General features: G+C 34.4%; 1 protein-coding gene and 1 long non-coding RNA gene across 2 annotated transcripts in view; one reads left to right on the forward strand and one right to left on the reverse strand.

Annotated features, from left to right (window-relative positions):
- Window positions 1-14,490, forward strand: part of LOC138698807 (uncharacterized) — a 41,859-nt gene extending 27,369 nt beyond the window's left edge. Inside the window, exons 2-3 of the long non-coding RNA XR_011331939.1 lie at window positions 5,682-6,291; window positions 13,448-14,490. This is a non-coding gene — a long non-coding RNA (uncharacterized lncRNA). The remainder of the gene's footprint in view (window positions 1-5,681; window positions 6,292-13,447) is intronic.
- The window catches only part of boss (bride of sevenless), a 127,868-nt gene that overhangs the window by 92,255 nt on the left and 11,714 nt on the right, over window positions 1-23,899 (reverse strand). The window lies entirely within an intron of this gene.

Here is a 23,899-nt window from a genome sequence, read left to right on the forward strand (position 1 = left end):
CTCCTGTCCCACGAGCTGCCATGAGCCCACAGGAGAGCCTATGGTATACAGTGCTATACTCTATTTTTTTTCTCATGGAGTGCAGTTTCATAGAAAGGACTTTGCCGACAGACCTTCTACTGCCTCCTACTAATTGCTTGTCATAAATAAATGTCTTTCTTACTGTGACGAAAATCTTGTCTTCTCCTGTCAGTAACCAATCACAACCCTTGTTCAGAAGAATTGACAGGCTCCCGTCAAATCCACGTGGAGGCAGAGTTGCTGCATCTTTTCCGAATTCCAAGAATCCCGTCAGTCTCATTTTGAGGGTCACCAGGATTATGGCAATTGTGCACGAGGGGACAGGATGGAATTGTTAGAGATGATTATGTAGGAAGTCATAAATCTGTAAGTGGGTGTTCAAAGGAGCCACTGAACTGCACTCCTTGAAATAAAATAGAGTATAACAGCAGCAATTAATGACACATACCACCCGCAACCGACTCTACATCGGAGCAAACCCAAAAATGAAAAAGAAACGAAGATGACGATGGAAGAGGGGAAGTGTAATTTATGATGGAAAAATGAGTCCGAAGTCCAACGCCGAAAGTTTCCCAGCAATTCTGCTTCGATTGGTTGAGGGAATATCTCGGAAAAAACCTCAGGCAGATAACTTGTCTAAAACAGGATTCGAATCCGGGCCAGCTCGTTTCACGGTCAGACATACTGACCGTTATTCCACAACGGTGTATTGTCACTCTTTTATGACGCAAGATTTAGGCCTACATTTTGTCGAATGAATTATTCAAGTGTTATGCGCGACAAAGAATGAATCATGATTCGGTTCAGTGTTGGAAAAGATTATATTTAATTAATTAATTAATATTCTATAGTTGTAATAGTGGCGGTAGTGTTAGTACTATAAAAAGACGCATCAGCATCTTAGGCTATTAGCATTCTTTTAACTGACATTGTTCAAAAATTCAAATGGCAAAAATAAAAATGGAAACAATAACAGTTATTCTAAAAGACAAGATGAATCAAGAGACTAAGGAACTTTAGACATGCAACAAATACAAATTCCAGTAGGCGTACACATTTATAAGAGATGATATGGTGACTCGCCTGTGTGTCACCCTAGAATAGTTGAGGCGGAGATGGAAACGGAATTCTATCACGGAGAAGAAGGCCGGAGGACATGCAATCTTCTTCTTGTTAATATTTTTAATATTACAGTATTTAGAAAACTTTGGTCAAAATTCTTACAGTGATCATTGATTCAACAGGATAATAAATAAAAATCAATGTAACAATTGTATGATCACATTTATTAAAACCTTGTTTCGGGGTTGTATGCTATCACGTCTTCAGTATGGGAACTGCAATGATATAATAATAAATTGTTAATTATGATTAAAATTGATTACATATTAAATCGTAAAAATGAATACATTGTTTTTTATTTTATTTTATTAGGTTATTTTACGTCGCTTTTTCAACAGCTTAGGTCATTTAGCGTCTGAATGAGATGAAGGTGAATGCCGGTGAAGTGAGTCCGGGATTCAACACCGAAAGTTATCCAGCATTTGCTCATAGTGGGTTGAGGGAAAACCCCGGAAAAAACCTCAACCAGGTAACTTGCCCCGACCGAGAATCGAACCCGGGCCATCTGGTTTCGCGGCTAGACGCGTTAACTGTTACTCCACAGGTGTGGACAATACAGTGTTTTTTAATTAAAATATAATTTATCTTATTTAAAATTAAAACTAACATACAAAGTTTTAATAGATTATGATATAAGTTAACAAAAAATAGCTTGAATTTAGAATGGATAGAATAATTTAAGATGAACTTGCTGGAGATTGTTGGATATAACCTGATGATCGGTTTTTGCGTCGTCTTGTATGAGCGAACTCTCAGTGGCGCAATGTTTGCGAGGGTTTATATCTGTTCTGATACTACGTGATTCAATAGCTATTTTTATGAATTATTGAAATAATTTTTTTCTCGGATAGCTTTGTCATTCAAATTATGTGGATTAATAATTTTATCTTTATGTATTTCTAAAGATTCTAAAAGGTTTAAAGTTTTACCCTTATGATTTATATGCAGAATTTCCATATCAGAATTTATGTCGGTGAAATAATGTTGCCTATGATACTTGAAAGCAGAATGTGAATTATCATGGTGAGTGTTTCTGTGTTCCTTGTATCTGATATTGAAATTTCTGTCTGTGATATATATGTAGAACAACATTCCGGAAATTGACAAGTTAATTTATATATTCCTGAAGGTTGAATTTATCTGTATAATTATTATCAAATCTATTGAATAACAATTTTCCAATATTATTAATATAGTTGTTAAATAATGGCTTCGACTGGTAATTCAATAAGCTACACTTAAACATCTCCTAGTGGTCTGCAAATTACATTTTAAGAAATATTGCCACATTCTATTTCGAATGAGAAGTTGATACTTCCATCTTTTTGAATGATAATGAGAAATTCTGTAATATTGCTGACTATATGCATTGCTGTACCGAAAGTTTGCTTACACAATATTGATGTTCTTGGTTACGGTCTTTTTGTATTTGTGCTGTAATAAAAGTCAAGTACTGGGAGAGATAACGGTAGACGGTGACTAATAATCGTGTACTTTAAGGACAAGGTGGCTATGTCGTAAATAACTCAGTAAAAGTATGCAAAACTAAGATTGTATTTAGATACTTGTGACCTGGGGGATCATATAACCTATAAGAGGTCAAGAAATTCTCATGAGTCTCTCGTAAGCAAGTAATGTAACGAGGAGTTGTAGCAACTTTGAAATTAGAAACACACTGTTAACATGCTACTGAACTTTCAAATTTGATTCATATGTGTATAGTAAAAAAATTAATAAATTTGCGGAGTCTTCAACGTCGTGTAAAATTTTTGTGTATTTTCATCGTATCATGAATGTAAAAATGTGAATAGCGTGTTGTCTTCATTGTCTGAGAAGACAAACAAAGGGAACATCTCTGTTAGATCCTTCAGGACCGGGTGTCAGATCTCAGATATAATGTGAAATGGGTGTATACAGTGTGCAGAAAATGTGGATCGACAAATTTTATTAGCTAAGAGAACTGTTGAAGAATGAAGAATAAAATTCTAAACTACAGCAATCCTTTTGAACTTGCAGCTGCTTGTACCTCTTTCCTTGTAAGTAAAAAGCAACTCAGCTATATTGAACTTGTGAACGATCGCCTGCAGAAAGTCAGGAACCTTGGTTATCGCATGTCACTGAAGTTGTACTTTCTACATAGTCTTGGATTTATTTTCGAGTAATTTGGATGTCATAAGCGACGAACAGGGAGAGAATTTACATTGGACTCATTTCTCCGGCACTATCGCCTTCATCTGTCCCGCGCCATGGCGTCGTGTCTAAGGCATCCTGTCTAGGACTCGCGTTACGGAATTCGCGCTGGTTCGAGTCATGGAGGAAGACATTTTCTCATGAAATTTGGGTCAGTGTATGGGACCGGTGACCACCCAGCATCGTGATGCACTTGGGGAGCCAGATAGGTAGCGAAATCCGGTTGCGAAGGCCAGCTATGGTCGGTTTGGGCCCTTCAAGGGCTGTGGCGCCACGGATTATTATTATTATTATTATTATTATTATTATTATTATTATTATTATTGTTGTTGTTATTTAGTAGGTTATTTTACTACACTTTATCAACATCTTCTGCGGACTAAAGCAGGGAGATGCACTATCTTTACTTTTTAACTTCGCTCTAGAATATGCCATTAGGAAAGTTCAGGATAACAGGCAGGGTTTGGAATTGAACGGGTTACATCAGCTTCTTGTCTATGCGGATGACGTGAATATGTTAGGAGAAAATACACAAAAGATTAGGGAAAATACGGAAATTTTACTTGAAGCAAGTAAAGCGATCGGTTTGGAAGTAAATCCCGAAAAGACAAAGTATATGATTATGTCTCGTGAACAGAATATTGTACGAAATGGAAATATAAAAATTGGAGATTTATCCTTCGAAGAGGTGAAAAAATTCAAATATCTCGGAGCAACAGTAACAAATATAAATGACACTCGGGAGGAAATTAAACGCAGAATAAATATGGGAAATGCGTGTTATTATTCGGTTGAGAAGCTCTTATCATCCAGTCTGCTGTCCAAAAATCTGAAAGTTAGAATTTATAAAACAGTTATATTACCGGTTGTTCTGTATGGTTGTGAAACTTGGCCTCTCACTCTGAGAGAGGAACATAGGTTAAGGGTGTTTGAGAATAAGGTGCTTAGGAAAATATTTGGGGCTAAGCAGGATGAAGTTACTGGAGAATGGAGAAAGTTACACAACACAGAACTGCACGCATTTTATTCTTCACCTGACATAATTAGGAACATAAAATCCAGACGTTTGAGATGGGCAGGGCATGTAGCACGTATGGGCGATTCCAGAAATGCATATAGAGTGCTACTTGGGAGGTCGGAGGGAAAAAGACCTTTGGGGAGGACGAGACGTCGATGGGAGGATAATATTAAAATGGATTTGAGGGAGGTGGGATGTGATGATAGAGACTGGATTAATCTTGCTCAGGATAGGGACCAATGGCGGGCTTATGTGAGGGCGGCAATGAACCTTCGGCTTCCTTAAAAGCCATTTCTAACTATCTAACTAACTAACTAACTAACTAACTAACTAACTAACTAAGTAACTAACTAACTAACTAACTAACTAACTTATCAACATCTTAGGTTATTTAGCGTCTCAATGAGATGAAGGTGATAATGCCGGTGAAATGAGTCCGGCGTCCAGCGCCGATAGTTACCCAGCATTTGCTCGTATTGAGTTGAGGAATAACCCCTGAAAAAACCTCAACCAGATAACTTCCCCCCCCCACCGGGAATCGAACCCGAGCCACCTGGTTTCGCGGCTAGACGGGCTAACCGTTACTCCACAGATGTGGATTATTATTATTATTATTATTATTATTATTATTATTATTATTATTATTATTATTATTATTTAGTAGGTTATTTTACGACGCTTTATCAACATCTTAGGTTATTTAGCGTTTGAATGAGATGAAGGTGATAATGCCGGTGAAATGAGTCCGGGGTCCAGCACCGATAGTTACCCAGCATTTGCTCATATTGGGTTGAGGGAAAACCCCGAAAAAACCTCAACCAGGTAACTTGCCCCAACCGGGAATCGGACCCAAGCCACCTGGTTTCGCGGCTAGACGCGCTAACCGTTACTCCACAGATGTGGACTTGTTGTTATTATTATTATTATTATTATTATTATTATTATTATTATTATTATTATTATTATTATCATCTTCATTTCACTCAGACGCTAGATAACCATAGCAGTTGACAAAGCATTGTAAAATAACCAATTAAAAACTATCAAACAAACGTTTCCGGACTTGTGTTAATTTATCAGAATTGTTCATAATATATGATCTCCCAACAAGTACGGAGCAACGTGTAGTTAACATAATGATCACCTGAAGCATATCACCCTTAAAAATTAGTAACAAAGTCACAGAGTACCTGGGGTTATAGGCATATATATAAATCATTACCGTTCCTTCAAATTTTAATATATGTGTATGTAATAAATGGCGAATAATAGCTTAGTCCAGGAGATTTTGTTCACAGTTTTTACATGTGGTATTCTAACGTTTGTGCAGGGCTGGGAGATTGGTGCTATTTCTTGGCAAGCTGCAAGCTGCTCCTTACTAGATATGGGATTCTGTGATCTACAGTCAGAGTTTGTGGAGAAGATCAGACTGGATGGTCAAATATCAGGAATTTGATATCAAAAGTTAATGGCAACCGGCAGTGTCTGTGATGAAATAATAAGAATAGGGCGACCATGAGGATAACGTAACCGCTGTGCGTGAACTTTTTACAACGGTGCATCAAAATCCATTCGCCAAGCCAACCGAGAAAGCGGTCTCTCCCGTTATGTCGTAACTGCAATCCTTAAGAAGGAACTCTCATTCAAGCCTTGGAAACTTCATTACGTCGAACAACTTTTTCCTGAAGACTGCAACAGAAGAATGGAATTTGGGAAGTGTTTATGCAGTGGAAGGATGAATGACCTGAGTCGTTTGACAACATTCTGTGGAGTAATGGAACGTTTTGAACAAAACAATATAGCTCATTAGTACAAAGTATATCTAATAATTGGAGCGGAAACGTGGGCGATAGGCAGAAAACAAGAAAAAAGAACTACAGTATTACTAAACGATGTAGAATTTTGGAGGAGAACTTTTCGTAAATCAAGACGGAATAAAGGTAAAAATAGAAAAATTATAAAAATTATGCATTTTACAAATAGTAACTTATCTTATAGCTGACAGGAGAAAGAACATCAAAATAGTTTGGACATGTAAAGAGGATGACATTCATAGTTTTCTGCTCAAGGGCAGGCCTTTCACTGTAAGCCCAGCATTCTCTAATCTTACCTATTTTCCGCCTTCCTTTTAGTCTCTGCATATGATCCACATATCTTTAACGTCGCCTGTCATCTGATGTGTTCTTCTGCCCCGAACTTTTTTCCTGTTCACTATTCCTTCTAGTGTATCCTACAGTAGGCAGTTTCTTCTTAGCCAATTGACCCGGCCAATTTTTTTTTTATCTTCCTAATCATTTTCAGCATCATTCTTTCTTCTTCCACTCTTTATAGTACAACTTCATTTCTTATTCTGTCTGTACATTCCACACGCTACATTCTTGTCCATATCTACATAGTCGTTTCTTTTCATTTTTCATAATACCTATGTTTCTGCTCCATACATTGCGACACTCTACACTAAGCACTTCACTAGTCTCTTCCTTAGTTATTTTAAAGGTTCACAGAAAGTGCCTCCTTTTTCTGTTAAAAGCTTGGTTTGCCATTGCTATTCTTATTTTGACTTTCTGGCAGCAGCTCATATTACTATACTAATATTTAGTACACCCCAAGTATTTGACCAAAGATTATACTGGAGTATGAAGTAGAGGGCAACATATGGCGGAAAATACCTAAGGAACGACGGATGGATGGGATCCGAAGAAATTTTGATTAGAAGATTGACAGAAGAGGATAGAAACTTATGGGAAACAGAATTGCCAGTGGGTTGTAGAAAAACTATTGTACTGTAGAAAACTCTTACATAAAAAATATCAACAGTACTAGCAACATGAAATGAAATGATTAGCCTAAAAATGTCCCGTTAAGGGAAAAGGCCTCCTCCTATAGAGGGAGAGCTATATTTGTCTCACGCGGTGAGCTACTCCGCGTAAGAGATGTTTACATGCTTGGAATTGTTCCTTTGGTTCACATTCTGCACTGTTTAATATTGTGCGCTTGTTTCTGTCGCACTGGTTTTAGTCGCTGTTCACTTGTCTTCTTAGGTTTTTCCAGTCTTCCCTATGTCTTGCTCTGCTTGACCAATGGTTTCCTACACGTTCACTGAAGAGGTCGGCCCGTCTTCTTCTTGGTCTTCCGCGTGATCTCTTCCCAATGCGGGGATCCCATAGTGTGATTGTCTGCGTCCATCTTCCGTCTCTAAGTCGTGCAACATGGCCTCCCCACTTACATTTGGTGTTGGGCTACATAATGGTACGAACTTTTCTGAATTTCTTTGTTGTTGTACTCAATTGAAGTTTCAAACATTATTTTGCACTACTTCCCTTGAATGACTGTAAATTCTCTAAAAATTATTAAGATAATTAATTGTGATAATTATAATAATAACAGTACCATTTCATTATTACTACGGGTGAAGTGGCTAGCCTTGTCAGTCAATACAACATATTCTGGAGCAGATGCTCGTATAGCATGGGCTGCACGGTCGATCGACTGTGTGCTAATTAATTAATCAATAGAATTGAGCTTACTTCGCATCGTCACTTGCAGGTTCAGTACTGAAGCATTGCTCTTGTTAACAGTCCCAACAAACAGGTTTATCTCTTCCTTGTTTTTCCTGAAGATAAAGCCGATATAGTGTCGGAACATTGGACCTTTTCAAATTCTTGACCCGGTGCAAAAACCTCAAAAATATTGCACCACTGAGTCATGTTCTTTTTCAACAAGCTTCGTAAGTGATGTGGGGACGCCCTTCCATAGACACATACCGTGTGCTCATTTCAAGACCTTCCACCTTGCATAATTTTAGATGTACAAGGGAACACGATTTTGAGGAAAAATCCGTTGAATTAGTTTTCGAAGGGGAAGTTCAAACCCACTCCTGATTGAATTTTCTGTTCCACCCCTTCGCCCCCATCGTAACTTCAGACAATTTTTCTTTCAAAAGGAATGACAAACCCTATCTGCCTACCAAAATAATAATAATAAAAATAATAATAATAATAATAATAATAATAATAATAATAATAATAATAATAATAAATTCGGTCCATCCGTTTCTGAGAGAGAGCTAGAAAGTATATCGTTTAATTTTCCTCCAAAAAAGAATTATCAAAATTTGTCTGCATAAACCTTTAGATTACTCAACATAATTAGTTTTTTCAGGAATCTGATGTATCAAATCTAGAACAAATTTATAAAGAAACATTGCTGATTCACTTCCATAAAAATTAAATAAATTTAAAGTTGATCTTCATGAATATTATTATTTATTAATCTAATGCTCCAGACTATTGCTGGTAGAGTGTAAGAGAAGGCCCTATGGCCTTACCCTGCCAGTATAAATAAAGAATTATTATTATTATTATTATTATTATTATTATTATTATTATTATTATTATTATTATTATTATTATTAATGCACTTTGCGCATTCTGCTAATTCGAACTCTGTTGATTCTCAGGGAAATGCCTCTTAGTCTTAGTCTTGCTCGCTCTCATTTTCAATGTTCAGTTCTATTAATCATCTCGAGATTTTCTACCAAAATGTTCGAGGATTTAACACTAAAGTTGATGAAATTTTTCAGAATATAGTGAGTAATAATGATCTCATTATCTGTCCCACTGAAACATGGTTATCTGAGTCAGTTATTAATTCTAATTTATTTCCAAATAACTATACTGTGTTTCGTGCAGATAGACTGTTTGCAGACACTAACAAAAAAAGAGGTGGTGGTGTCCTAACAGCGATTAGCAACCAGTTACCTTTTACTAAAAGACGTTTTGACTTAGAAATTATTAGTGAATGCGTTTGGGTTGAACTTAGAATGACTGATGGTTTTAATCTGTTATTAGGTAACCATTATTTCTCTCCTGATACAGATCATATTCACTTAAAATCTTACCTTAATTTTCTTGAAAAAAATCTCGACACTCATAATTTTAGAATAGTAATCCTTGGTGATTTTAATACTCCTGGTATGGACTGGACAACTGGTTCTAATCTTAATGATACTCATTATTACTCTAAAATTAAGGCTAAGGATTTATATTCCTCGTCCTGCCTTCTTGGAATAATTCAAATTAACTCTACCATTACGAGTAAAAAGCTTCTTGATTTGGTTTTTACTAATGATAAAAACAGTACAGTTAAACTTGCCGATCACTCTCTAGTTTTAGAGGATACTTATCATCCATCTATCTCTATTTATATTGAAGTAAAATTATCGTTACCGGAACACTCTCTAATCAGTTCTTATTTAAATTATTCTCAAGGTGATTATCTGAATCTTTATTCTATTCTATACAATTATGATTGGACTACCATATATCAGACTACTGATGTAAACACTGCTGCAAATTCCTTGTCTCAAATTATAAACAATGCTATATCCCTTTGTGTCCCTGTCACCTTTGTTAAAAAATCGCACTATCCTAAATGGTTTTCAAACGATTTACGTCAGCTTATTAAGAAAAAAAATAAAGCTCATAAAAATTACAAAAAATATAAAACTGATCATCATTATCAAATTTTTTCTAATTTTAGAAAACAAGTCAAAGCCATGATTAAATCTGATAAATTCAAATGGTTACAATCAATTGATGATAACCTAAAGCACGAACCAAATAAATTTTGGAAATATGTAGAAACTTTTCGAAAAACAAATAGTAATCCCACAGAACTAATAATAAATGGCGTTCACATCACAGATGAAAAAGAAATTGCAAATGCATTTGCTTGTCAATTTAAATCTGTTCAACAAAATTGTAACTCTAATTTCATTACTTATGATTCTAATATCACTGACTGTTTGTCCCTGCCTAATATTACATTCGATGATGTAAATAAAGCTATTAAAAAACTAAAGCCTAATAAATGTAAAGGTACTGATAGCATTCCTAATTTTATAATTAAGGGTTGCTCTAATATTCTCTTGCCTGTTTTAACTTTTTTATTCAATCTTAGCTTAAAAACAGGAATTTACCCGTCACTTTGGAAGGAAGCATCCATTATTCCAGTTTTCAAAAATGGTAATAAAAATAGTGTTACTAATTATAGACCCATTTCTATCCTAAACAATTTTTCTAAAATTTTTGAAAAAATTATTCACAAACACATTTCATTTTATGTCAAAAATAAGATCAATTCGGCCCAACATGGATTTACAAGAGGGAAATCCACAACTACTAATTTAGTTTCCTATCTTAATCTCATAATGCCTATAGTTGAAAATCAAGGTCAAATTGACTCAATTTATTTTGATTTTAGCAAAGCATTTGATGTTGTTCCTCACAAAATTTTATTAAATAAATTAAGTAATTTTGGTCTCTCCACTAACTACGTTAATTGGTTTGAAAATTATTTAACAGATAGACAGTCTTGTGTTCGACTAGGTAATTCTCTCTCGGTTCCATTTAATAGTTTATGCGGTGTTCCTCAAGGGTCTACATTGGGACCTCTCTTATTTTTATTATTTATAAATGATATAAGAAAAAGAATAAGTTCTAGCTGCCTTTTATTTGCGGATGATCTCAAAATCTTTCGCAAAATTAATAGTTTGGTTGATTGTCAAATTCTTCAAAATGACATTAATTCAATTTCACAATGGTCTGTTGAAAATGGAATGAAAATTAATCAATCCAAAACTTCTGTTATTTCCTTTTCACGGAAAACTATCTCCCTAAAATTTAACTATTCTCTCAGTAATGTCGTAATTACTAGGACAGATTGTATTAGAGATCTTGGTGTCCTACTTGATTCAAAATTATATTTCCATGATCATGTGCAATATATTTATACCCATTCGTTAAGAATGCTTGGTCTAATTAGGTCTATAACTTATTCTTTTTCCACTCCTATGTGTTTATTAATTTTATACTATACGTTGGTTAGATCCAAGCTTGAATATGCATCTGTTGTATGGAACTCCATTACTTCCACTGACTCGGCTAAATTGGAGAATATTCAAAGAAAATTTATTTCCTTGTGTTCTTATAGATTTTTACCAAATTCCGATTATAACTATGAGATTAAATGCAATTATTTCAATTGCGGTTGTTTGTTCACCAGACGTCAGGATCTTGATTATTTATTTTTTTGCAAAGTCATTAAGGGTGATATTGATTGTGAATCTTTCATAAGCAATATCAGTCTTCGTATTCCTGCTAATGGTTTAAGATTTCATAAATTGTTTTATAATAAGAATCCTAAATCTCTCTCTCCGGTCTGCAGATGCATTAAATATGCTAATTTGCATGGATTCAACTTGGATCCATTTAATGTGTAGAATATCTTTGAGTTTTTAACTCACTGATCTTATTTTAATAATTATTTGTCCATTTTATTTCTTGCATTTGGTCAATTGATTAATGTAGACTATTCCATTATTTCAATTATCTCATTGTACTAATTTTGCAATTTTATAATTATTATTTGATCATTGATTATTTAGACAATTATATTGTTTGTATTTCATCTCATTGCCATTTTCTATCATTCATTCTCATCATCATTTGTTGTTTTGTTCTGTTTTGTATCGTGCAAAACTGTAATTGGCCTTGTGCTGTTGTTTTTGCACGTTAATATTCTAAATAAATAAAATAAAATAAATAAATAAATAATTATTATTTGTAATATGTTAGTATTCTGTTCTTTAACTTTTTGTTGAATTTTAACTGCTTGTATACTTTGTGACCTGGTAGAGTGTAAGAGAAGGTCCTATAGCCTTAACTCAGCCAGTATAAATAAAGAATTATTATTATTATTATTATTATTATTATTATTATTATTATTATTATTTGTAATATGTTAGTATTCTGTTCTTTAACTTTTTGTTGAATTTTAACTGCTTGTATACTTTGTGACCTGATAGAGTGTAAGAGAAGGCCCTATGGCCTTAACTCTGCCAGTATAAATAAAGAATTATTATTATTATTATTATTATTATTATTATTATTATTATTATTATTATTATTTGTAATATGTTAGTGTTCTGTTCTTCAACTTTTTGTTAAATTTTAACTGCTTGTATACTTTGTGACCTGGTAGAGTGTAAGAGAAGGCCCTATGGGCTTAACTCTGCCAGTATAAATAAAGAATTATTATTATTATTATTATTATTATTATTATTATTATTATAAGCAATATCAGTCTTCGTATTCCTGCTAATGGTTTAAGATTTCATAAATTGTTTTATAATAAGAATCCTAAATCTCTCTCTCCGGTCTGCAGATGCATTAAATATGCTAATTTGCATGGATCCAACTTGGATCCATTTAAAGTGTAGTATATCTTTGAGTTTTTAACTCAGTGACCTAATTTTATAATTATTTGTCCATTTTATTTCTTGCATTTGGTCAATTGATTAATGTAGACTATCCCATTATTTCAATTATCTCATTGTACAAATTTATAATTTTATAATTATTATGTGATCAATGATTGATGTAGATTATTATATTGTTTGTATTTCAACTCATTGCCATTTTCTATCATTCATTCTCATCATCATTTGTTGTTTTGTTCTGTTTTGTATCGTGCTAAACTGTAATTGGCCTTGTGCTGTTGTTTTTGCACGTTAATATTCTAAATAAATAAATAAACAACAATAATAATAATAATAATAATAATAATAATAATTATTATTATTATTATTATTATTATTATTATTATTATTATTATTATTATTATTATTATTATTGGCGGCCGGGTAGCTCAGTTGGTAGAGCAGCTGGCTACGGACTGGAAGGTCCGGGGTTCGAATTTTTTCTCGTTGCCAAATTTTCAGAGCGGCCCCGAGGTCACTCAGTCTCCTATAAAATTGAGTACCGGGTCTTTCCCGGGGGTAAAAGACGGTCAGAACGTGGTGCCGACCACACCACCTCATTCTAGTGCCGAGGTCATGGAAAGCATAGGACTCTACCTCCATGCCCCCAGTGCCTTCATGGCATGTTATGGGGATACCTTTATTATTATTATTATTATTATTATTATTATTATTATTATTATTATTATTATTATTATTATTATTATTATTATTATTGGATCTCAGCCATCAGTCTTCTAGTCTTCCAATATATTTGTCCATTCGTCCCGTTCCAGAATTTGTGAAGTGCAGTACATTTCCTAAGATGGTCGCAGTTCAGGATGGCATTTCTTCTGCACAGCATACAGTTCCGTGAATCCAGAATGTTGAAGCGATGGAGATGTTCTGCCAAGCAGTCGTGTCCTGTAGTTAGGCGGAATGCTGCTATAGCTTCACTTCGGGAAGTTTCCGGAATGATGTTTTTTTCCGTTGCCAATTTCGCCCACATCTTCCCTTGGCTAATTTCTTTCAGTTGGTTTGATCTTTCCTTTCTAAAAGTGGAAATGATTATTGATTTTGTTGAACAAAAAGATAGAGTTGTTTTCTGTGGAGAGTCAACTATTTTTTCTTCATGAATAATATACGTGACAAAATTACAGTTTCTTACTAAAACCATCAAATGCTACACAACTGCTGGTTCAAAACACAACAGAAATTTTGGACCCAGAATATATAATGCTTTAATTAGAGTTAACACTGAACTAAGTACGGTACACTGAACACACACAGATTTAGGAAACAAATTAGATTAATTATTTGTTTTCTTTTTTTTTAAGCTAATTGAGTTTAAGATTAAAGTTTATACATCTTGATTACACAACTTTTAACACTGTATCACTTCGGAATATGTATTATATGACTTTCTTGTGTTCAATTCTATCGTACCTGGTTTACATGTTCCGACCTATTATGGGTCATCCTCAGAACTGGTCGTTGTTGGTCTTGGCGCCTCTTGTTCTGTTTCCTGTGAAGGTGTGTTCGTGTGGTGTAATGCTAACCATACCTACAGAGACATCAACACAGACATGGAAATACTACAAATCCAACCAAAAACCACTGGAACAATATGAAATATACAGACACACAAAAACACACCCCAATGAAATTCTCAACACACAACTCAATTTCAGAACACACACACTCTTTGACTCTACATTACACCACACGAACACACCTTCACAGGAAACAAAACAAGAGGCGCCAAGACCAACAACGACCAGTTCTGAGGATGACCCATAATAGGTCGAAACATGTAAACCAGGTACGATAGAATTTAACACAAGAATAGTACATTATGCAACGAGCCTATAATGATAGTAATTAAGAAGCGCTCGTTTCATAATTTTCATACCAGCTTCTTAATTACCATTATAGTTGAGTTTCATACGACTTTTTATGCTCGACCATATTTCTAACTTGAAATTATTCATTTTATTTGTATCTAACTGACCTTGAGCAATACCTCGTATATTGTGACATGTGCGCAAACGCGAAAATATTGATTTTTTCCGAGGAACAGATGTCCACATTGACCTTGGTAGCCTATAAGAACCTACAGAGTAAACTAAATATTAACTTTGATATAACATTGAAATTAAATTATACATTGAAAAACGAGATGACAAATTGAATTTATTTGAATATTATTTACAATTAACGCTAATTATTATAGTAACAGAACATAACCTTCTGCGACAGTATTGGATTTCCAGCCTCCGTGACTTTTCGCTAATTCTCTTTCGATTGCATATCCGAGAATAATCGATACTTGCGGTTTTATAACGGTACAAAGCTGACTTGTCATTGGCTGAACACCTGTAAGCTGAGTTATCATTGGCTGAACACCTGTACTGTAATGAGTAGGTGTACTTTAATGGCATGCATTAAAGGACTGCTACCTGGTGTATAATTACTACATTTCGGCATGGTCGAGCATAAAGTATATAATACATATTCCGAAATTAAAGTTTATATACATGTATTTTTGTAATTTCTATACGCCATTTGTATAGATTATTACATGCTGTCTGTATTTTATTCTATACCAGTGTTATTGTGCTGAATGAACACTTCAATTTTGTAAAGTATTTTGTGTAGCTAAGCTGAACTGCGCCGCAGCACGAGCTTCTGCTCTTACAGGCTGCAATGCATAATGTCGTGGAAACCTAATGCATTAAATAAATAAATTTGAACTTGAATTTGAATTGAATGGATTAAAATTTAGTTGATACTGTGCTATCACTGTGTGTAGGCCTGCCAGATAATAACTCTCACTGATAGGAATTACAGTAGAACCTCGATTTTCCGTACTATATGTACATTATATTAATACGAATTTTTTCTACAGAGTGTTTGCTTTACAAACTTTTACCCTTATACAGTATGGTCTACTCTTAAAGGGGCCATGCTGTCTTAACTTCTATGCAAAATGTTTTCTACAGGTGTCAAAAGAAAACGTGTTGTGCTACGGAAAAAAAAGTACAAGTAATTGAATGGTTTGGAAAAAGAGAAACTGTGGTTCATCTCGCATCAGAATACGAAATAGGAATTACAGCTGTGCACGATTTAATGAAAAACAAATATAAAGTGTATAAAGTATGTAAATCTACAACATGAGACCTGTAGACCTTCTATTCCTATCTTTTCACACACAGCCGTCATAAGGAGTTTTGTCGTTGAAAATCAGACTTAAATTAGTGAACGTCTGATCTATTATCTAGAATGTTAAAACAGAAGACCACGGAGGAAATTACGAAACTGTATTAATCTATGCACTTAATATATGAAAACCTTATATGGTACGGATTATCCGATTTTTTCGATTAACCGCTTACTCCACCCCCTTCATTACCACGGATAATAGAGGTTCTACTGTATGTTCACCTTAGTCAGCTGCTAATAGCAATAGACGAGGCGAGCTCAAGTCAAGTGCTTGTATTTAGCGCAGTTCAGAGATGAAAAACTAAGAGAAACAGAGCAGTATTTGAGTGTAACGGTCAGTCTGGCGACTGAACGGTTATTAATTGAGCAATGTCACCTCGCCATGCGGGACGACAGGGTCGTGTCTGTCGGATGGAGCGAGGGGGCCACATCACACCCAACCCCCTGCGCGGGGGTAGCGAGCCCCGGCTTATCTCTGCGTCCAGCCGGGAAGGTTATATCGCAAACCCCTGCTCTGGTCTCGGTGCAACCCATCACCTTGATTACTTGGCCCGCTTAGGAACAGTTAAACTAATATTTAATTTTTACACATAGGAGGAATCCCACAGCGATTTGGCTGCACTGTAAGCGAGAGAATGGGGGCTTTTATAGGCGGGAGTTGGAAATTAGCAACCACTAAAGCGTTGTTTCAGAATTAAACTTTACTTTATTTATGGTGCAATTAATTGAAATTACATACACACAGTGTTTCCGAATTCTACCAACAAACATGGGGATGTTCGAGGTTGGCATGAGAATGTTGGGGGACAAGAGACTCATGGACACTAAAACTTTAAAATTACATAACCGGAGAGAAAATAATTTTGGGTCTTAAAATGTCAATAAAGCAATGCAATTGAACAGTGTGATCCCAAAACGCGTTCAATACATTTTTATGAAAGTAATGATCTAATTTTTTCTATCCATCGGTCTACGGGCTGAGAGAGTTTTTCAAATGACATGATAGATAGATAGATAGATAGATAGATAGATAGATAGATAGATAGATAGATAGATAGATAGATAGATAGATAGATAGATAGATAGATAGATAGATAGATAGATAGATAGATAGATAGATAGATAGATAGATAGATAGATAGATAGATAGATAGATAGATAGATAGATAGATAGATAGATAGATAGATAGATAGATAGATAGATAGATAGATAGATAGATAGATAGATAGATAGATAGATAGATAGATAGATAGATAGATAGATAGATAGATAGATAGATAGATAGATAGATAGATAGATAGATAGATAGATAGATAGATAGATAGATAGATAGATAGATAGATAGATAGATAGATAGATAGATAGATAGATAGATAGATAGATAGATAGATAGATAGATAGATAGATAGATAGATAGATAGATAGATAGATAGATAGATAGATAGATAGATAGATAGATAGATAGATAGATAGATAGATAGATAGATAGATAGATAGATAGATAGATAGATAGATAGATAGATAGATAGATAGATAGATAGATAGATAGATAGATAGATAGATAGATAGATAGATAGATAGATAGATAGATAGATAGATAGATAGATAGATAGATAGATAGATAGATAGATAGATAGATAGATAGATAGATAGATAGATAGATAGATAGATAGATAGATAGATAGATAGATAGATAGATAGATAGATAGATAGATAGATAGATAGATAGATAGATAGATAGATAGATAGATAGATAGATAGATAGATAGATAGATAGATAGATAGATAGATAGATAGATAGATAGATAGATAGATAGATAGATAGATAGATAGATAGATAGATAGATAGATAGATAGATAGATAGATAGATAGATAGATAGATAGATAGATAGATAGATAGATAGATAGATAGATAGATAGATAGATAGATAGATAGATAGATAGATAGATAGATAGATAGATAGATAGATAGATAGATAGATAGATAGATAGATAGATAGATAGATAGATAGATAGATAGATAGATAGATAGATAGATAGATAGATAGATGGATGGATGGATGGATGGATGGATGGATGGATGGATGGACGGCAGACAGACAGACAGACAGACAGACAGACAGACAGACAGACAGATAGATAGATAGATAGATAGATAGATAGATAGATAGATAGATAGATAGATAGATAGATAGATAGATAGATAGATAGATAGATAGATAGATAGATAGATAGATAGATAGATAGATAGACAGACGGGTAGATGGATGGATGGATGGATGGACGGATGGGTAGATAGACAGACAGACAGGCAGGCAGGCAAGCAGACAGACAGATAGATAGATAGATAGATAGATAGATAGATAGATAGATAGATAGATAGATAGATAGATAGATAGATAGATAGATAGATAGATAGATAGATAGATAGATAGATAGATAGATAGATAGATAGATAGATAGATAGATAGATAGATAGATAGATAGATAGATAGATAGACGGACAGACGGACGGACGGACGGACGGACGGACAGACAGACAGACAGACAGACAGACAGACAGATAGATAGATAGATAGATAGATAGATAGATAGATAGATAGATAGATAGATAGATAGATAGATAGATAGATAGATAGATAGATAGATAGATAGATAGATAGATAGATAGATAGATAGATAGATAGATAGATAGATAGATAGATAGATGAATTTAATGTCATTCAGCGATTTACAGTCATAGACAACGTCATGCACAATAACACAAACTTTTATCCATGTTGAATCTTTCGTAACACTACTTTAAACACTTGAATATAAATAATTGATTAAATGGCGATCTTACTCGTGTTAATTATGTAAGCATGTGTGGCTTACAGCTATTTCGGTGTTACTTGACACCATCCTCAGAGCCTACTAGATCTCGGCTCTATATCAACTTCGCTGCCTGTTGTGTGGGTGCGTTCGTGTGATGAAGAGTTGTGTCAAATAGTGTGTGTGTTCTGAAATTGATCTGTGTGTTGAGAATTTGATCAGGGTGTGTTTTAGTGTGTCTGTATATTTCATATTGTTCTAGTGTGTTGAGTTTTTGGTTTTTGGGTTGTATGTGTAGGATTTCCATGTCTGTATTTATGTTATTGTATGTGTGGTTAGCATTAGTTATGTGTTCGGCATATGTAGATGTATTGTGTCCTCTGGTTATTGCTTTAATGTGTTCTTTGTATCGAGTTTGGAATGATCTGCCTGTCTGTCCAATGTAGAAACTGTCGCAACTATTGCATGTGAGTTTGTATACGCCTATGTGTTTGTATTTATTTTTTTGTGTTGTTTGTGTGTTGAGATGTCTTTGTAGTGTGATTTCTGTTCTGTATGCTATGTTGTATTTCTGTTTTCTGAATGAGGATGCGATCTTGTGTGTGTTTTTGTTTTCGTATGTTAGTGTGATGTATTTCTTGTGTTGTGTTTTCTGTGTTTTTGTGTTTGTTGAGTTTTTGTTTTGTCTTCCTTATGATCTAGGACCTAATCAAATTCTCAACACACAGATCAATTTCAGAACACACACACTATTTGACACAACTCTTCATCACACGAACGCACTCACACAACAGGCAGCGAAGTTGAGATAGCGCCGAGATCTAGTAGGCTTTGAGGATGGTGTCAAGTAACACCGAAACAGCTGTAAGCCACACATGCTTACATAATTAACACGAGTAAGATCGCCACTTAATCAATTATTTACAAATTTTTAGACAAGGATTGGCGTTGTTCTTTCTTTTTGTAAGAAAAGGAGCTTAAAATATGATAGACATCTATAAAACCTTTCCCTAGCTAATTGTCTTGATAAATGAAATATGTCCGATATACTCAGATTATTTTCTTTATTAATTAACTATATTTCTATTACTTCATTCCCCGCTAAGTAGTCTAGCAATTTGATTATTCGCTCATATGTAATAATGTTTGCTTGCTCGGAGAATTCAGTAATACTTATAACTGCATTCCCTGGGTGGCGAGAATCCCACCAGGTATGTTGGGATCATCTCTGCGAATTACGACCGGAAGGCATGCAGTTCCTGCGGGTTATGAGTCTCGCCAGAGACAATCTCGCTAGGACTCTGGTCCTCGGAGTATAATAAAGACTAATATAAGTTACCGCAGATGTCGAAAGAGGAAACCATTATTGTGTGGGGGTACGACATTCGAGATTTTTAGTAGTAATTCAGTAGTAGAGGCTCGGCTCACAAAACTCGCTGTTGACTTAAGGAACGTATATTGTGGTAATATAATTTTAATTTTTCGGACTTCATAATAATATAATATAATTTCCAGTTTTCAGGCTTCATATTACGGCATAAATTTCCTTCTATTACAGACTAACTTTGAGAGACTATTTTGTTTATATGATGTTATTCCATTTTCAGCCAATGAAGTGTAATGGCATTTTGAATTCCAACCAGTCACAGTTATAATTACATCGCGATAATTTCTGCAGCTCTATTTATCACTATCAATTTATCGCATTGTCGTTTTTTTTTTCGTTTAGTCAGTATCGCCATCTGTTTCCATGTAAATCGATGAGCATAAATCCATTGTACCTGGTAATAATAAAGTGCGAAATCCTACTTCCACATCTTACTTACTTACTTACTGGCTTTTAAGGAACCCGGAGGTTCATTGCCGCCCTCACATAAGCCCGCCATTGGTCCCTATCCTGAGCAAGATTAATCCAGTCTCTATCATCACATCCCACCTCCCTCAAATCCATTTTAATATTATCCTCCCATCTACGTCTCGGCCTCCCTAAAGGTCTTTTTCCCTCCGACCTCCCAAATAGCACTCTATATGCATTTCTGGATTCGCCCACACGTGCTACATGCCCTGCCCATCTCAAACGTCTGGATTTAATGTTCCTGATTATGTCAGGTGAAGAATACAATGCGAGCAGTTCTGTGTTGTGTAACTTTCTCCATTCTCCTGTAACTTCATCCCTCTTAGGCCCAAATATTTTCCTAAGCACCTTATTCTCAACCTATGTTCCTCTCTCAAAGTGAGAGTCCAAATTTCACAACCATAAAGAACAACCAGTAATATAACAGTTTTATAAATTCTAACTTCCACATCTACATCTTCTAATTCCATGTCTATTGTATCTAAAGAAAGTGACACTAGTCATAACAATTGAGGGGTTTGCCGGAAAAAGGGCGTATACGTCACTATGACGAATTGAGATACATGCAATTTAAGATTTTAAAACGCACCTGAATAAAATGTTATACACGCACGCAGCCCTGTCCTGCAGGTATGTACAGTACAATCAAAACAAAATTTCGCTACTATAATTAGCGAATTATTCACTACATTTTAAACCGTTTTCCCGAAGAAGGGCTTATAGGTCTATCCGCCTTTCTTCCGGCAAAGCCCTCACTTGTTCATTTAATTATTATATTAATCAGGTTATTTGTAATTATACTATAAAATGTTAAAATTAAATTATGTTTTCAGCAGATAATGAAAACGTATTTCTGTTATAATAACAAGAGAAGAGCGCAGTACATGTAATTAACATTTTTAAACCTGTATTTCCCTTTTCTCAATTGGAAATTAACTACCACTAAAGCGTTGTTTCAGAATTAAACTTTACTTTATTTATGGTGCAATTAATTGAAATTACATACAAAGTGTTTCCGAACGCTCTCAGTCCGTAGACCGATGGATAGAAAAAATTAGATCATTACTTTCATAAAAATGGACTGAACGCGTTTTGGGATCACACTGTTCAATTGCATTGCTTTATTGACATTTTAAGACCCAAACATGAGGATATTCGAGATTGGCATGAGAATGTTGGGGGACAAGAGACTCGCATGCATTTCTTTATAAACATAAAAATAAACATTTTCATAGCGACAATCAATAAACAAAAATGACTAGGCACAGCAAGAGTGAAATGCGTTTTATTTACTAAACTAAGTTGGAAAGTGTTATAGCTGTTTGGTTTCGTCGTGTGATGTATACAGAGCTTCAAAATAGGAGCCAGTAATAGTACGGTATCGCACGTTTAAAGAAACTCGTCCGTTTATAAGTCACACTCTACTGGCGTAGTTATGTGAATTACGAAACAGCAAATGTTATTTATGCTGTTATGACAACGATCCCCAGTAAAACTCTTGAGTCTGATCAGAGATGGCTGTGTCATAAACAACGGTTGGTACCAACTGGTGCGGTCACGGTGGGCCAATAGCATGGCCTCCACATTCACCGGACCTGACGTCATCTGATTTTTTCTGGGTAGGCTAGTTGATCTCACAGTCAAGATAAACACAGCTTTCGAAGAAATTCCGCCTTCAATATTCAATAGTACTTGGGAGAATTAAGAGCAGCATTAGATTAAGATTTGTATCGTGTACGCAATAGAGAATTAACAAAATATTCGACAATAAATAGACTTGTATTTATTAGATACAGCGTTCTAATTTCATTCATGCACTAATGGCCAATTTAATGCCGGTAATTACGAAGCTTACTTTCGGGGTCATATTGAGTAAGAAAGTTTATGTCTGAATATGTCCGAACTTCAATGATTTCTGTGTTATGTAACATTCTTTACCTCATGGTTTCTGTTATCTTGTTGTTCATAGCATTCGTGGATATCAAGTGTTTGTAATATGTATATAAGATCCATTTCCAATACGCGCAAATTTGATCATGTAACACCATCTCTCGAGCTTCTATCATGGATTCGCCTGAAGGAACGAAGAATTGTGCATTCATTGACACTGTTACTTGAAATCTTGCATACCCCTACCCTCACTTATCTAGCAGTACGTTTTAGTTTCTTACAACAGTACAGAATCAGAATCAAGCATTTCTTTCTATCCCTCTTCACACGAAGTCATTTTCCTCCTACTTCTACACAGTATCGTCTCTGGAATTCTCTACCAAGTGACATCAAGGATTGCCGCTATCGAAATTCAAAATTAAGTTAGAACCCTTTATTTAATTTAACCCTTAAATAGGCAATGTATTCTATAGGATACAACAGGTTAATAGTCTATATGCTATAATTTTAATAGAACATTAGAAAAAAAATAGGTAGGAAAATTAAAATACTATGATATTGCACAAGAGAGAGAGAAATAAATCGTCCGGTCTTAATTAAGGATGAGCACGAGGATCCGGAAATTACTAGCAAATAAATACATTTAATTAAATATGAATATTATTATAAAAATAAAATGTAATAATTAAGCACCATTATGAATTATAAAATAAAATCATAGGAGATGACCTTAAAATTATACTTATAAATAAAAGATTTTGTTTAAAATTAGCATATTCTTAATTAAAACATTCTGGGTAGTATAAATGAAATTGTATAATCTACAGGGAATCTTAAAATATGAACATTGCGATAGTTGTTTTCTTTACAGTCCTACCCGGTTTAATAAACTAGTGTGAGAAATGAAGTCTTGCCAATTTAAGGGTTAATGGAATCTGTTTACTCGTACTAACAACTTACTAGATGTGTTCATTACAGCCTTCGTACAATCATTGATAGTTATACCTCTTGTTTGCAGTATTCTATTATTTGTCCTTTTTCGTTTAGTATTTAGATTAACAATATTAATTTTTATCTTAAGCTTTTGTTTAATAGTATGCGAATTGAACCTTTATAGTGATTTTGTATTCTTTCTCTTTTTAGTTTTGTGTTGCTGTAAATTATGACTTTTCTTGTTTTATATGTATGTTTTTGTGTAATTGAACGTTATTAATTGGTTTTTAACTACTAATTTTCAAATTTTTGTACAATATATATTTTTGGTGGCGTGGAAGAGAAGACGTGATGGCCTTAACTGCGCCAGAATAAATAAATAAATAAATAAATACATTAATTAATTAATTAATTAATAAGTAAGTAAGTAAATAAATAAATACATACATAGATGGTTGAATGGTTGGATGTTTGGATGAATTGATGTATGCAAGAATGGATGGACAAACAAACAAAACAAATAAACAAATAAA

This window comes from Periplaneta americana, chromosome 4 (assembly GCF_040183065.1).
Source record: "Periplaneta americana isolate PAMFEO1 chromosome 4, P.americana_PAMFEO1_priV1, whole genome shotgun sequence".
NCBI lineage: Eukaryota > Metazoa > Arthropoda > Insecta > Blattodea > Blattidae > Periplaneta > Periplaneta americana.